The 14,613-nt window shown below is 37.4% G+C and overlaps 1 protein-coding gene across 1 annotated transcript in view; it reads left to right on the top strand.

Moving 5' to 3' along the window:
• Window positions 1-14,613, top strand: part of Akap9 (A kinase (PRKA) anchor protein 9) — a 200,131-nt gene that overhangs the window by 439 nt on the left and 185,079 nt on the right. The window lies entirely within an intron of this gene.

The following is a 14,613-nucleotide window of genomic DNA, read 5'->3' as shown; positions in this document are numbered from 1 at the left end:
GGCCGGGAGGGAGGTGGGGCCGCGGGGTCTGCCCCGCTTTTCCCGAGGGGAGCAGCCGGGCGCCCCTGCCTGGCCCGGGACACTGCCGAGACCGTGCGACCCCGCTCCCGTAAATGGCCGGAGAAAGCCCTGGTGGTGGCTGGGAGCCGCTCCTCAGGGGCCTGTCGGTCCTTTTCCTGGGTGGCGGCGGCGGCTTTGTGCGGGTTTTCCAGGGCGGGATTTGGGCTGGTCTTCTCCCCGCGGGGGGGCGGGGTGCGCCCGCGGCCGGCCCGGCCCCGCGGCTCGCGGCTCTCCCGAGTGCGTGTGTGACGGGCCGTGACAGCTGCCTCGCCAGCGGTCGGCGGCTGCCACAAGTGCCTGCGGAGAACTTGGCCTGTCAGGGGCGTCCTCCGAAGCTGGTCTTTGTATGCCTGTGGGAGGGCTGTTTTTTGTCTGGTGGTTTCGTGGTGGGGTTTTTTTTGTTGTTGTTGGTTTTTGTTTTGTCATGGCACACGCTTTTGTAGCCTGCTCTGCGGGGTTGGAACTTGGGGGACAGAAAGGTTCCACGTAGCAGGCAATACTTGTAGAATCTGCTTGGGTGGTTTATTTGTTGTATGTGTATCAGGTAAGCTCGGTGTGTGTGTGTCTCTGTGTGTAAAAGGCTGTAAAGCAAACAATAAGGAATTAGACACTACCGTTCTTCAGTGGGTGTCATTAAAAAACGTGACCTAGACAGAAATATAAATTGAATAGCTTATTTCTTTTAAACATAATTACTTGTTTGAGCCTGTCCTCTGGTCAGCCCCGAAGGCCCCAACAATGAAATTACCTCTTATAGATCATGTTGTCTTTTTAAAAACTAATTGTTGGCAATCATCCTTGGACCACAGCTTTTAATTACATTAACTGTTTTACCTCTCTGTCTTTCCCACTCTCCACACAGAAACAAAGGAAACCAGCCCAGTGGTTTCAGTAATAAATATGGGCCATACTGCAGATCTGTAGTAGTAGATGTATCCAATGCAAGTTTGTTAAAAGAATATGTACATTAACTTCCTATTTCTAAAATAGAATTGGCTTTTCCATGTAGCCAGGTGGATTTTTTTTTAAACAGCCATAAACAGGAAAGTGAATCAGGGCATTTTCTGAAGCCCTGTTGCTTAAATTTGTGCAAATCATGTGCATGCACAGAATTCCAAGCATAGTGTGCGCCCCATCAAGTAAGTGCACTGAAGTTCTCATGAGATGCCTCATTTGTTATCTCAGAATACTTACTACTCCCCTAAGTGTGTCCTTCCTAAATGTATATCCTAGTACACAGGCTACTACATAGGGTTCAATTTAGACAGACATATTTCATGATTGAATTGCTTGCCATGAGTACCTGATTTGGAAAAAATAGAATTTTAGTTTCCTTATATGTGTATTACTTAGTCTTTCAGAATTGTCCCTAGTGGGCTGGGCTGAGGTGGCTCATGCCTATAATCCTAGTTACTTGGAAGGGTGACGTATAGGACTTGAAATAGGAATTGCATTAGTGTCACACTTCCCAAATCCATGAGACTTACCTCCAATTAACCAACCAAAACTGGAAACTTGGCTCGTGTGAAAGAGTGTCAGCTATGAACCAAAAAAAGAAGCTGAACAAGGTACTGGGTTCAAGCCTCAATACCAGTACACACACACACACACACTCTCTCTCTCTATTTACTGGGGTAAAGATACACACACATATTAGAGTTAGCTTTTATTATAGAGTATTACTTTCTTCTATAATTGAGGTTTTTTTTTCAGTGAAAAATAAGTTTGTACAACTTGTAAGGCAAGGTATATTTGCTCCAGTATTAACTATACAATATATATATATTAGGAGCCCACCATGGTGGGACAGGCCCATAATCCCAGCACTCAGGAGGCTGCATCATTGGAATGGCGAGTCCAGCTTGGACTACATTCCAAGATCAAGCCTATGTACAAAAAGAAAAAGTGGCCAGTGTGCCTCTGATTATATAAAATAATATTTATCAAAATGAACTCCAGGAAATGGAAACAAGAGAGCTTTTTTCGTTTTGTATTCTTTTTGTTGTTTATCAGTCTTGGGGAAGCAAATGAGAGCACGTAACTGGAGGGACAGAGGGTGAACAAATGCAGCAGTAGTACTGAGACACTATGTTGAAAATAAACTGTACAACTTGTGGATGGGAATGCGAGGGAAAAGCTGGGAGAGAGCAAAGGAAGCGGTGACATTGTCCAAAAAGAAATATAACATTTCCTGATTTATGGAACTGTACCCCTCTGTTTATCACCTTTAATAATAACAATAAAAATAAATAAAGGTAGTGACACATTATTTTCTTTGTATAAACATACATACATTTCAGTTGGGACTGAAAAACTGTATTGTAAGTTTTATTCTGAAGCTGAGGGTGTAGCTCTAGGCTATAGGGTGCAAAGCCCTGGGTTCTGTCCTCACCACCAAAATATTTAAAAAAGTAGTTCAGCAAACCTGTATTGTGTTCCTATTTTATCAAGACCTGGAAATGGAGAGAAGCTGCCCTATGTTTCTTCTTTCTAGTTACTCAGTTATAGTGGAAGAGACAGGCATTGGACAATCTTTGCTTATTGAATGAATGAGCAGATTGACTTGAGTCCATCATGGGTACTGATTTTACTGGAATGGTTATAATTTAATAACAGTATAATTTTAAAATAGAATTCAGAATGTTAATTAGGAATTTCATATTGATATCAGAAGCAGTTTCCAAAATTAGTTAGACTTGGTTCTCTAAATCTTATTTGCTCATTAAACTTTATTGTATTTGATAACCACAACTGTTTACTTCTGTTCTTGGTAATTGATAAGCTGTTCTAATGAAAATTTTATTTTACCTAGACCTCATAAATAATCATTTTAAAAAACAGCTTGTGTATACAGTATAGCTTATGTTATTAAATACTTTATACCAACCAAAAATCTGTGATAATAGAACAAATAATATTTAGCTGTTGAGATCATTCTGCAAAAACTTTTTTTTTTTTTGGTTGGTGGTGGGGCTTGAACTCTGGGCCTGGGCGCTGTCCCTGCGCTCTTCAGATCAAGGAGAGTGCTCTACCGCTTGAGCCACAGCGCCACTTCTTGTTTTCTAGTGGTTTATTGGAGATAAGAGTCTCATGGACTTTCCTGCCCCGGCTGGCTTTGAACCACAATCCTTAGATCTCAACCTCCTGAGTAGCTAGGATTACAGGCGTGAACCATCGGTGCCCGGCTTGCAAAAACTTTTTGAGTTGGAAAATGTCAGGTTAAAAAAACACAAAGCTCAGCACTGGTGTCTCATGCCTGTAATCCTAACTACTCAGGAGGCTGAAATTTGAGAATCAAAGTCAGACCAGGCAGGAAAGCCTATGACACTCTTATCTTAATTTACCACCCAAAATCTGGATATGAAACTGGCTCAAGTGTTAGCCTTGCACAGAAAAGCTCAGGGACTGTGCCTATATTGTGAGCTCAAGCCCCAAGATTTGAAAAATAAATAAAAATGAAATGAAAAGGTTCTGCACACATTTTAACATGTGAAGACACCTAAAAATGTATATTTCTGGTACATTTATAAATGGTAGTTATCTTTGGGAAGTAGGTTATAGATCTTTTATGATCAGGCCAATTATTCAGATGTTATATTTCAAAATAATAGAATTATTAAGAATCTGTGTTTTTTATTTTTTAATGTTTTGGTTGGGGTCAGTTTGGGGCTTGAACTCTGGGCTTCTCTGTATTTTTTAAAAAATGACAATAATAGAAAAGAACAGGAGGAACAAAATAACCAGATATCCTATTTCAATGATGTCCTGAAGCTATAATTCTTCCTCCAGGATTGCTTGCTTGATACACTTGAGAGTAAATTATTAGACATTTATAGATCTCCTTTTAGTTTTGTCATTCTTATCCTTTCCTTGCTGTCAGTTCTTATGTAACCCTGTTCCTTTTCACTTTGCCTTTTCCTTTCTTTGTCAATTTATCTATTTTTTGTTGTTTCATTTTGGTGGCACTGGGATTTGAATTTATTCTTTCTAGGCAGACAATCCACTTGAGCCACACCTCCAGCCCACTGTTTGGTTTAGTTATTTTTCAAATAAGGTCTTGAGCTTTTTGCCAGGTGCTGGCTTTAGGCTGCGATCATTCTGATCTCTAGCTCCTGAGTGGCTGGTATTACAACTGTTTTCCACTAGACTCTGCTTGTTTGTTGAAATGGGGGAGTCTTGCTATCTTTTTGCCCTGGCTAAAGTGCATCACTAAAACCAACCTTACTTGCAGTTTTAGATTTTCTGACCAACTAACTCAGAAACTGAGGTTAAGAGAGAGATTTGTAAAAATCAAAGGCCTTTGGAGCACAATGGAATGAGTTTTATGTCTTTAGTTTTTCTGTTGTTTGGTGGTGCTGTAGTTTCCTATTGAGGCCTCAGCTATGTCCTTAGTATGATGTTGCACATACCTGCCTGATACCTGGAGCAGCAAGACATTTATATATTGTTAAGTGTCATTTCAGAGCTAGAGTAATCCCATTTACAACATGCTATCAGGGATGGTTCTAGATAGGCTGTCTTTCTATTAAACCAACTCCACTTCATTTTTTTCCAAGTTATTCATGGTTATATAAACATTAGTATTAGTGGGCAAAACTAGAGGACAGTTGTATATTAGTATAAAGTTTTTCCCATAAATGACATTATATAAACTATATAATCTCCTTCTAACATAGCAAAATCCAAAATTTCACACCAGCAAGTCGGGATTTTATATAATTGACATTATTTATTGAATAACTAAAATTGCCTTCTACATCTTTAACGTAATTATCCGATTTGTTTTTCCATTGTTTGCAGTTTGAACAGTTGTGCCAGTTGTATGTGAAAAGGACAGTGTTTTTGTGTAAGCTACTAGGCAAGACTTTTCAATTCCTGCTTCCACCATAGTAGCCAAAGTTATAGTGTGAAATTGTACTTTGCATTTTTCAGATACACTACCCACAGCTATATTACTGTTCTCCCTCCTTGCTTTCTTTTAAGCCTTCTAGGTTTTGTACTTAGGTGTGACTGATCTAAAAATAGCTTTCAAAGTAGATGCAGCAGTTTGATGCTTCTCAGCATTTGTATATTCTGGCGCAATGTCTTAAATCCAACTTATGACCTTGAGACTTTGCTGAAAATAAAACCAAACAAGACGTGTTTAGAGAGATAAGATGGAGGAAAGAATGAACAGAACAGACTTCTTGAAATGTATTTAGAGAAAGGTCCCTGAGGCAAATTCAAAAAATGCAGCTATATGAGCTGAGAAGTCATGGTTTTGTTTGAAAACTTCTGTCTTACTCTTATCATAGTTCAGTCTCTTAGATATATTCTATCTTCCTTTGCTGCTGCTTTTCTGTGTGTGATCATTCAACAAGGAGGGTCTTCTGTCAAGAAAACAAAAAGCTGAAAAAATGTAGTCAGTAAAAATGGGATAAATCTAAGAAATTGGACTGTTACAGTACTGGGGCAAAAATTGTATCCAAACAAAACTGTAGCTTACTTTTGTAAAAAGAGTTGTAGTGCAAGCTCATCTTTAACTGCTACTGATTATTAAAATGTAAGCAAATGCTTTCTTGTATGCAGCTAGAGAAAGTTCTTATGATAAATTGCTAAATATTATTGGTAAAGGACATTATATTTATTTCTCAATAATATTCCTCTAAAATTGGACATTCTGTTTAGTGTTTCTTTAAAAACTTTAATTTGGAAATGCTACTGAAAATTTAGAAGTTTATTGAATATTGTTTTAAATGTGTCCGTGTGTGTGTGTGTGTGTGTGAAAGAGAGAGAGAGAGAGAGAGAAAGTGTAAGAGTAAGAGAGAGAGAGAAAGTGTAAGAGAGAGAGAGAGAATTTGGGTGTATGAAAGAGAATGAATTTAGTCTAGCAGAAAAGGCACTAGGATTCTTGGACATTTATTTTTCTCAGTTGGTCAGTGAACATTTTTGAACGCCTACAACTGCAACTATGGATTTTTACTTAGCAAGCATTTATTTAAGTCATTACAAGTTCTTATTGTCTGGGAATAATACTATCACAGTATGTGGAATATAATCTGTGTTTTGAAGGATAAGTGGGATAATGGTAGAAAGCTTTTTTTTTTTTGGTAAGTTTGTTTATACTGGTGCTCTAACTCAGGGCCTCAAACTCTTTTTTTATATATATTTTTTATTGTAAAAATACTGTACAGAAGGATTGCAGTTATGAGTAATGAGTACATTTCCTATAGAGCATTGTTACCTCCTCCTTTGTTTTTCCCCTACCATCCCTTCCCTCCTCACCTGCCTAGCTTCTCCCTCCCTCCCCCAAGCTGAAGTTGTAAAGTTCGTTTTCAATGTAGTGTCTTGTACATCTCATTGTTACAATGGGTCATCCTGTATCCTTATTTCAGCATTTTGTTTTTTCTCTTTACCTCTCCAAATTAAAAAAAAAGTATATACAAGATGCAGGGCACCGGAATCAAATGCAGTGAAAACAGGGGTTATACCATGGGGGAAGAACAAATAAAAGAGACAAAAAAAATCACATAGTATATGATAAGTACATTAAAACCAAGCAAGAAAGATAAACCCTCTTGTGTCCCTATCTTGGGGTTTATTCGCTTAGCATCATTTTATATGGTCATATGTACATAGCTTTTGACCTTTTCTGCTTGTCCTAGACATATACTATTTATTGCAAATAAGGGAAACCATGGGACCTATATTTCTTTGGGCCTGGCTTACTTTGCTTAATATAATTTTTTCCTAGTCTTTCCATTTGCTGACAAATGGGGTGGTGTCATTCTTTCTGATAGAGGCATAGAATTCCATTGTGTGTGTGTGTGTGTGTGTGTGTGTGTGTGTGTGTGTGTGTGACATTTTTTGATCCATTCATCTACGAGGGGCATCTGGGTTATTTCCATATCTTAGCTATGGTAAATAATGCTACGATAAACATAGCTGTGCTGGTAGTGTTAGTATAGCCTTGTTTGTGATTGTTTGGGTAAATGTCAGGGCCTCATACTCTTAAAAGTGGTGCTCTACCACTTGAGCCATGGCTCTAAATCCAACTTTTTGCTGGTTAATTTGGAGATGGACTCTCCCAACTGTAATCCTTCAAGTCTTACCCTCCTTAGTAGCAACACCAGCAGCTGGTTTTTAGAGAACTTTTTCAGTTCTTTCCATGCTAGATATAAAGAAGCTAGCATGGTTTTTAAATTGAAGTGAGACATAACAAAGATGAAGCATTTTAAAGCAAACATTTGAGTGGCATATTTATTATGCATTTACCACTTCTATATACTTCCTAACACATTTATTATCCCATAATAAAACCCTGTGTTGCAGACACTTTCTATTTTTTCCTCCTCCCTTCATCTACTAGCAACTATCAATTTACTTTGTTTCTATGCATTTTCATATTCTAGATAATTCACATAAATGGATTAACTCAATACGTGACTTTGTGGGTGTGGCTGCTTTCCGTTAATATAATGTGTTGAGGCTCACCAGAGTTGTAGCATGTATCAATACTTCATGCCTTCTTTTGATTAAATAATATTCCCATGTGCCTATGTACCAAAAATTGTTTATATTTTTATTCATCAATAGGCATTTAAGTGGTTTCTACTTTGTAACTATCATGAATAATGCTGTCATGAACATTTGTGTACAAATATTTGAGTACCTGTTTTCATTATTGGCATATATACCTGGATCATATGCTAACTTTTAGCTTTTTGAGCAATCACCAAATTGTTTTCCACTGTGGCTGTACCATTTTGCTTCACATTGGCAATGCATAAGGATTCCAGTTTCTTCCTATCTCACCAACATTTGTGTTTTCCTTTTTTTCTCATAGGCACCCTGGTAGGTAATCTTATTGTGGCTTTAGTTTGCATTTCCCTGATGATTAATGATATTGAGCATCTTTTCATGTGCTGGTTGATCATTACCATTTCATGTGCATTCTTAGCCTTTAGGGAAATATCTTTCTGAGTCTTTTGCCCATTTTTAATTGTGCTGTTAACAGCTTGTTTACATACTATTTACATACATATTAAATGTAATATTGTATATTACATATATATCATCAACATTTATATGTATATAGAAACTTGTTTGTGTGCAAGAACAAAGCAGGCAGAAACATGAATTTCTAGTTTGATTATTTTTCTGGGCTTATTAAAATGTAAACTGTTACTTCCTTTGAATATAGGTAATTTGATTAGAGCATCATGCTAAAGTTTGATTTCTATATTGGCTAGTGAGTCGTTGAGTTCCCTACAAGTGCATTTAGTTGGTCTAAGGAACAGCTTTTGGATTTTTGGTTTGATCATTACCAGTCCATATGTACTGTGGGGCATAAAATACAAACCTTAGTCTTAAGTAATGAAAAGGTCTTGTATTTTTTTTTTTTTTTGTCGGCCATGCGGCTTGAACTCTGGGCCTGGGCGCTGTCCCTCAGCTCTTCAGCTCAAGGCGAGCGCTCTACCACTTGAGCTACAGCGCCACTTCCGGTTTTCTGGTGGTTTATTGGAGATGAGTCTCACGGTCTTTCCTGCCCGGGCTGGCTTTGAACCGCGATTCTCAGATCTCAGCCTCCTGAGTAGCTAGGATTACAGGCGTGAGCCACCAGCGCCCGGCAAGGTCTTGTATTTTTATATGTGAACACAATAGGCCATATGTTTGTTTCACCAATGTAAGATAGTTTTGTTGTAATACTCCTCTGTTACTTCTTTTGGTGCTTGTTACAAAAGACAGTTTTGGGTACTTAACTGCCTATCAAGGAACATAAAGCTTTGATTGAGTTGCACATGGGCTGAACATTATTCACAAATACTGACTGTTCAACAATTTAGCATTGCTCTAGTAGTAGTGCCAGATTATTTATTTAAATCTGTAGATTTTCTGTGTAGAATTCATTCATTCTTTTTGTTGAGCAATGTTTTTTAGTTGCTTTTGGGTTTAGTTGCTTTTGTGAGTTAAGATTCACAGATGTTTATGTCATTTAAAGTTCTCTAAGTCTAGGGACTTCGTGTTTATGCTATTATTTTTAACTTCTTTTCAAGAGATGATTTCTTAAAGCCTTGAAAGTTATTTTGTCTTTTTGGGACTACAGTAAGCTTTGTTGTACAAACTTTTAGAGATTTGAGTTTATAATATTGTATTAATCAATTGTCTAACTTAACAGTTCTCTGAAAAACTAACAGTAAGAAGTGGGAATGAAGCCAGGGGCTGGTGGCTCACGCCTTTAGTCCTGACTACCCAAGAGGCTGAGACCTGAGGATCACAATTCAAAGCTACCTCCCCCTACCCTGGGTCAGAAAATTCCACAAGACTCTTATCTCCAAAAAATTTCCCCCTCAGAAGAAAAAAAGAAAAAAGTTGGAAGTGGAGCTGTGGTTCAGTTGGTAGAGAACTAGTGTTGAGGAAAATAAGCTCAGGGACAGTGCGCAGGCCCCAAGTTCAAGCCCCAAGACCACCACCACCAAAAACAATAAAAATAAAAGAAGTAAGGAGGAGAGTGTTAGAGGGTGAACAGTATCAAAATACACTGCATCTGTGAATGCACATGGCAGAACAAAGCTAACTGGAAGAATTGAACTACAAGGATAGTGGGGCTGGGGAAAGTAGGAGTAAGCAAGGGGCCAGTCTGATTAAATTACTGTCTGAACTTGTATAAAATACCACAGTGAAGCCCTGTTGAATAATTAACATGCACTTTAGCAAAAATGAATATGAGAAAAGTGAAACGTGCTCTGTCTGAGGTGTGGGTAGGAGCAGGGAGAAAGGGGGGGAATGAATGTGAATATGATCAAAATATTTGATGTGTGCACATGTATTAAAATGGAACAGTGAAGCTTGTTGAGGCTAAATTGGGAAGAGGGAAGGTCAGATGAGGGAAAGTGATGGAACAGGTGATTCTGGTTATGTGGACATGCTAAAATAAAACAACCTTATACAACTAATTGATGTCATTTAAAAAAAATCACAGCATACAACCTTGAATCTCTTTTCAGTTTGCTACTGAATACACCATAAAATTCTTTATTGCTTTCATTGTGGGCTCTGTGATTAGGTTGTATTTATTCCTTGGGGTCTCGCTTTTATTTAAGTTGGCATTGCTTTATTGTTTCTACAGGAGAGACAAGGTCAGGGATCAATTATAACTAACATTACTTTTCTACATGTATCGTGAACAATTGTGAAAGTGTGAGAGGGAAGGGTAGGAGATTGCAATAGGTATGAAAAAGTAATTTCAGTTAGTTCCCATACCATTTATGTTCTGTTGAGTGTATATGGATATGGTTACATTTCATATACATTTAACTTACTTCTTAAGAGTCAAATAAATTATTTGATGTTCTAAAGAACAAGTCTAAGAAAATGTAGAAAAACCTCATTAGGCAAATCAAAACAACATTGAGATAACACCTCACCCCAGTTAGAATGGCAAAAATCAAGAACTCTAATAACAACAGATGCTGGAGGGGATGTGGACAGAAGGGAACCTTACTGCATTGTTGGAGGGAGTGTAAACTTGTTCAACCATTTTGGAAAGCAGTATGGAGGTTCCTCAAAAGAGTCCACATAGACCTCCCCTATGACCCAGCAATCCCACTTTTGGGCATTTACCCAAATGTTTACAAACAAGACCACACTAAAGCACGACTATGTTTATTGCAGCATTATTTACCATAGCTAAGATATGGAACCAACCCAGATGCCCCTCAGTAGATGAATGGATTGAGAAAATGTGGTATATATACACAATGGAATTCTATGCCTCCATCAGAAAGAATGACGTGGCCCCATTTGTTAGGAAATGGAAAGACTTGGAAAAAATTATATTAAGTGAAGTAAGCCAGGCCCAAAGAAACATAGGTCCCATGGTTTCCCTTATTTACAATAACTAGTTAGTATATGTCTGAGTCAAGCAGAAAAGGTCAGATAAGTTGATGTTAGGGAAGTGAACCCTAAGATATGCATTCAAATTTTTTTTCATGCCATTGTTTCTAGCACATTTATAAGATTATTTCTTTGTTGCTTTGTATGTTACCCCCCCCACACACACACCCAGTATAACCCCTGCTTACACTGTATTTGATATTTGATGTCGGTATAATTTGTGGAGGGGAAGGGAAAAAACAAATCGTTTAAAAAGGGATACAGGTAGACTCGTTGCAAAAATGAGATGTTCAAGTCATTATGTCAAAAACGAACTTTACAACTTTGGTGGGGGGGGGAGGAGGTTTGGGTGGGGGGGGGTGGGGGAAGGATGGAAAGGGATGGGAAGGGGAAACAAAGGAGGAGGCTACAATGCTTGATAAGAAATGTACTCATTATCTTGCCTATGTGATTGTAACCCCTCTGTACAGTATTTTCACAATTAAAAAGAAAAACTTCATTAGCAAATGCCTACAGGGGAGACTTTTAGGAAGTAATGGAGCTTAGCTAAAAATTATATACATCCTGTACAGTGTCACTTTTATTAAAACATAATTAATTACATTATGATATTTCCACATTGTATACTTACTCCTCTATTACTCTTATCACTCCCAATCCTCCCTTTCCAGTAACAATTTTTAAGACAAAGATTGAGAAAAAGGAGTAATATTTGTTGGTTGAGAAGTGTGTAAAATATGTACATATATTCGTGAAATGAAAGGTGAAATAAAGTAAGATTTAAATAGGTTTCAGGGTTTTAATCAAATGGCAGAAGAGTCAGTATCTTTCCCCTTGGATCTAGATTTAATTTTTTTTAATATTGTAAGTTTTTTCTTTCTATCTTATGTGTCATCATATTTTCTGGGTACAGTTTATACTTAGAATAAAAAAATTCTTTGAATCATTCTGTGATTACTTTCCTGTCTTGTGCACAATTATCCCAAACTTCATTGCTTTTTTAATTCAAATTTTGCCTCACATTTAGCCTTTTGCTTTCTTTTCTCACACTATAACCAAATAAAATAAGTCCCACCTCACTTACTTTCTGGATTTCTTGCCTCGATTCATCTTTTCGAGTTGGTTCTGTACATTTTCACTGGATTAAATTTACCTTTCTTTTTATTACTCAATTCTTTCAGTCTTTCAGAACAAATCCCAGATTTGTTAACCATTTATTTGAGCTTCTGCTCTGCAGTCAATGGGAATTTGGACAAGAAATCACGTCCCTGACACTGATATTTTCATATCCTAATAGAGTAGGAAGTCAATCACAAAATAAGTTAAATATTCACAATGAAATTGCAGGATATGAAAGACAGGGATTCTGCTGAACACAAATGTTATCTAGATAGTAGACAGAATCATAAACAGTTACAAATAGAGGCTTAATATGATTCTGTCTGAAAAACAGGAGGGATATCTGATTCTATTTGACAGAAGAGGCTTTCTTGATGAGTATACAGGGAAGACTTAAAGTAGTGGGAAGAACTAGCCTTTCTCTTGAATGTGTTTAGTCATTCTAGGGAGAATAAGACAGCATAAGTGAAGTACAGAAGTGTCACAGTTTAACTTCCTGGGTGGAAGGTATACCAGAGTGGTAGTATTGGAGTATGAAGTTAGAAGTAGAGTGTAGTAAGGGATGAGGGTAATGGAGTAGGCCAGGGCTCCATCTTGAATATCCTTGAATCTCATTTAAAGGAGTTGATTTTTATCCTATACATTGTGGCATGTATTGATTAGTTCATAAATAATGAGCAGGTTTTACATTTTTTAGTAGCTTATATTAGTTATACAAGGGAGATGTTATTGTTACATCTGCACACATTTACACTGTATTCTAATTAGTCTCTTTAATCTCACTCTTCCATCACACTCCCTCTCAACTTCCCCTATCCCCCCCACACAAAAAAATCCTCAACTTACAGGTATGTGCCATTATGGGTAGCTTATTAACTTTTTGCTTCAGCTGACCTTCAGTCCTCCTGATCTTTACCTTCTAAATAGTTGCAAATTATAAATGTCAGTCACTACACCTTCCAGTTCTGTTCTGATTACCCAGGGTTTTTTTTTTTGTGGGGGCTTGAACTCTGGGCTGGGTGCTGTGCCTGAGCTGCTCAAGGCTAGTGCTCAACCACAGTGCCACTTTCAGCTTTTTCTGAGTAGTTTATTGGAGATAAGAGTCTCACAGACTTTCTTGCCCAGGCTGGCTTTGAACTGTGATCCTCAGATCTCAGCCTCCTGAGTAGCTAGGATTACAGGCATGAGCCACCAGCACCTGGTGAGCAATTATTTTTGACAGGTATAATACTACACTGCATTTTTCTGCACTAACATGGCCATGGGTCTAATATATCATCTTAGTTTTTTTTTTTTAGAGTAAGTATTCTGAAGTTTTGAGGAATACACCTAATATTCTTTAGTGGGGCCCCTTTGCTGTAAAATTTCATTTGTTTTTGTTTAAACTCATCCAGTATTTATTGAGGACCTATCTATAATCAATATCTAGGCTTAGTGTAGATACATTTTGATTTTTTCTTCCAGGACTTTACTTTGTAGCAATCTATATGAAACAACAAGGCTTCATGCAGTTAATAACATGGGACTAAAATAATCTTTTGGCAATCTTATTTACTTAGAAGTGATTGATTGTAAATGTTAATTGAATCATTGCACTGTTGAGTCTATACAAGCTGTTTTCCATTTGGGATAATTTAGTAATGGATATTGTTTATTGATGTGTTTTTTCAAGCAAGAGTTTTTAGTGTTTCATAATATATCTCCTTGTACAGTTGAAGAAACTGAGCTCTGCTGAATTTAAGTGGTTTGTCCAATGTCCTGTGGCCAGTTAGTCTTTGTACACTTAGAAGTCTAGTACACTTACTGTTTGTAATCCACATTCTTTTTGAAATTCAACAAATATTTGTGTTTACTATATGACAAGCAATGAACAACAATAAAGCATGAAATGATTCCTTAGCTACAGAATCTCCTCTCTTCTACTGATCATTTTTTGTGTAGTATGTGTGTTCATCCTGGGCTTAAACTCAAGGCCTTCATGATGTTCCTAAGCTTTTTTGCTCACTTTCCCACTTGAGCATAGCTTCACCTCCAGCTTTTTTGGTGATTACTTGAAGATAAAAGGGTCTCATAGACTTTCTTGCCCAGACTGGTTTTGAACTGCAATTCTCAGATAGCCTCCTTAGTAGTTAGGATTACAGGCATGAGCCAGTATTGCAGGACTTGATTGTTTTAAGCTCATATTTAAAAGAAAAAAATACTGCATTGAAAGATATTATATAGCCTGTCAATAAATTTGGTGATATAAATTTGGTCAATAATATGGTCTTAAGACCTTTTACTTATTTATTTCTGTAAATCTGCTTGGCACTGTTTTTTGTTGTTTTGTTTTGTTTTTGTACTGTTTGCTTTTCAACAGGTTTTTAAAATTTTTTTTATTTGTTTCATTGTTTTTGTTTGAGAGGATCATGCTGTGTTGCTCAAGTTAACATCAAACTCTTATGCCAGCCTTCTAATTAGGTAGGGCTATAGTGCTGAACCTTTTCATATTAGAACATGTGCTTCAGAACACCTTAAAATGTGGCTTTTGGAGTTAGGTGCCAGTGTCGGTGGCTCACG

The sequence above is a fragment of the Dipodomys ordii genome, unplaced genomic scaffold (assembly GCF_000151885.1).
Source record: "Dipodomys ordii isolate 6190 unplaced genomic scaffold, Dord_2.0 Scaffold90, whole genome shotgun sequence".
NCBI classification, from domain to species: Eukaryota; Metazoa; Chordata; class Mammalia; order Rodentia; family Heteromyidae; genus Dipodomys; species Dipodomys ordii.
Note: the sequence above shows the minus strand (reverse complement) of the source record. Positions and strands in the feature narration are given on the sequence as shown.